At 43.5% G+C, this 2,575-nt stretch overlaps 1 long non-coding RNA gene across 2 annotated transcripts; it reads right to left on the bottom strand.

The window, feature by feature from the left end:
- Positions 1–500: 500 nt before the first annotated feature.
- LOC125005627 lies at positions 501–1,639 on the bottom strand. 2 transcript variants are annotated; one of them, XR_007112468.1, is made up of 3 exons: positions 1,365–1,586; positions 1,039–1,282; positions 501–855 (listed from the first exon to the last, which is right to left on the bottom strand). It is a non-coding gene; the product is annotated as an uncharacterized LOC125005627 (long non-coding RNA). The 2 variants fall into 2 exon arrangements; XR_007112469.1 differs by lacking the exon at positions 501–855 and adding an exon at positions 1,621–1,639 and having other exon boundaries at positions 957–1,282; positions 1,365–1,542.
- Between the last annotated feature and the right edge of the window lie 936 nt (positions 1,640–2,575).

The raw sequence follows: 2,575 nt of genomic DNA, 5'->3' as shown, positions 1-2,575 counted from the left end.
AAGAGGTGTTGATGAGTGAGAGGATGTTGTGGTGCTCCTTATAATCTGTAATGTTCTGGATGCCATGCCACATTGAGCGCAGATTATTTCCATCAGGACTCTGCTTATGTACTCGTCTCCTGTTTTGTCCCCTTCCCCTTCCTTCCCATGTATTCACCCCTCTGACCTTCTATTTCAAAGATAAGTTGCAATCTTTGATCAATGAAAGCTGAGGTTCACCTGAGAAAAATTGTTGAATTTAGGAGACATTTTCAGGGGGAGGGGGGGGGTAATAATGATAAAGAAATGTATAAAATCTGCTTGACAGATTTTGACAAGTAGTTCAACATTTTTGTAAATAATGACTCAAGGAATGAAGACTCTTAGTTTTTTAGTTATGGCTGGTCAGCATTCACAAATAGAGTTCATTTTGATTGACATAAGCAAATTATAATTGTGGCGGGGCAGTAGGGCTAATAAATTGTACTTAGTTATTTTACACTGAAATCAGTGTACTTGTTGCCAGACAACGCCACCTCAGGTACTCACCCTAAGGACATTACTATTACCAGATCTTCGGTTTTACACAATACAGGTCCGTTGCTCGGCAAGCAAGAGACGTGGCCCATGAAATTAGTCACAATAATATTTTATTAATACAAAGGATCCAAACAAACGAAAATGCAAAAACAAAAGTTAATCAAGGGCTTCGTCCTAAAAGTAGCTATGGCAAGCGAAAGGAGGGGTCCCCAAAGTAAAAGTTCCCCCAGACACACGTGAAAAGAGCACACCCGTGAACGACCCACATCCCTGGAAACGGCACAGCAGACAGGAGGATCTCCTACGATCACCCACACCACTACAGGCCGTCAGCCCCTGAAACAAAAAGAAAAGCACCAAATATAATCAGCAAATATACAAAGTTAAAATATCACCAGATGAAATGATAAAAGTGCTATTACAAATCAAATTGCCAGCATCAATTAAACACAATCGGAATTGAATGAAAAACGAAATCCGAAAGTGTGAACCAGATAAAAGGGGTCACGAAACCCTCACTAAAAAAAGAGCGGACGCTGGCAGCCGAGAACGGGCTGCTACGAGCCGCGGCGAAGGCGAACGACCCAACCACAGGTGGGCGACCAGCGCAATAGGACGGACGGCAGCAAAGCACCGCAGCACGCCGGAGCCAGCCAAACCCGAGCCGGGAAACAGCTGCACGGACGGACAGGAACTTGAAGCAGGACAAAGCAGCAGAGGTCATGCAGACGGAAGGGAGCCAATGGAGGTGATGGACTTGATCCTACTTAAACAAAAAAGGAAATTAAATACCCGATCGCTCCCCCCACAGGACAGGTTAGACTCAGAAAGAATGAACTACATACCTTATGGTACAGCACCTGTTCATGCAACCAGTGAGACGAGGCAAGAGCAGCGAGCCGCTACCAGCATTTACCTGTGACCACACTACATTAAACTACTGATAACGAGAGATCCAGCACAACGAGAGAGGATACGCACCAGACAAGGAGACCACATGGAGCCAGAATCCACCCACAGCCCCTTTGTCACAGCACAAGAAATAGTTAAGGCTCCCGCAAATGCAAAACTGGCAAAAACGTACGCGGCCCCCGGAGTTACCTGTTGCAGCCACACAGGATTTCCCAGAAATTACGCCAGCGGGAGACAGAGGGAGGAGGCGTAGGAGGGGCCGCTCTTTTATCCACGACCCCATCATAATTGGCTCCTGGCCACGCCCAGCCGCATAATTATATGCTGCTACATAATGTTATAAAACAGCAGAAAATTGTGTGAAAGCAATTGATGCATGCCCAAACACATTTGCAGTGTGTTGGAACAAGTGAGATAAAGCTACTGTGATGTGCACATTGTTAATGTGTGTGGAAATGTGTTCCAGAGCATCACTCTCCTAATCCATCGCATCCATCGCTGTTTAGACACCTTGAAAATGCTTAGATTTCTCACTTCATACTTCATGGAGCCACACCTCCACAACACAGAACAAACACAGGGCAGTGTCCTTCAGAAACCAGACTGACACTTAATGTAGATTCCACTACATTTGAAGATTTTAGCCATAAAACATGTCACCTGATAAAAACCCTCAAGTATGGAAATGCCAGGCTCACTAAAAATTAAAACTTACTCAACAAGTGTTGCCAAAATAAAAGCTTTTGTTTCAAAATAAAAATAAAAAAAATAAAAATCAAATATACTTAAATAATATGGGGGGGGGGGGGGGGGGCAATGTTTGATGGGTCTGAAGACAGTTATTGTTGACAGAAAAGAGATCTTATGGGATAAATGATTCAGGTTGTAACAAAGCAGGCACATAAATCTGTTAAAAAAATAGATGCTCAGTGATGTGTTTTCTTTATTTGACATATATGTGTGTGTGCGTGCGTTAACTTTGTTAACTTTAACATATTGACTGTGCAGGCCTGCTGCTTCTTGCTTTGACTGTGTGCTCTTAGCAGTCACTGTCAATGATCGAGTTTAAGAATAAGTGTTCAATGTGGAGTTGGAGGAAAACTCAGCCACAAGTGCTATTAGCATAGCTTCAACACAAAAATGA

This window comes from Mugil cephalus, chromosome 3, assembly GCF_022458985.1.
Source record: "Mugil cephalus isolate CIBA_MC_2020 chromosome 3, CIBA_Mcephalus_1.1, whole genome shotgun sequence".
Taxonomy (NCBI): Eukaryota; Metazoa; Chordata; class Actinopteri; order Mugiliformes; family Mugilidae; genus Mugil; species Mugil cephalus.
Note: the sequence above shows the minus strand (reverse complement) of the source record. Positions and strands in the feature narration are given on the sequence as shown.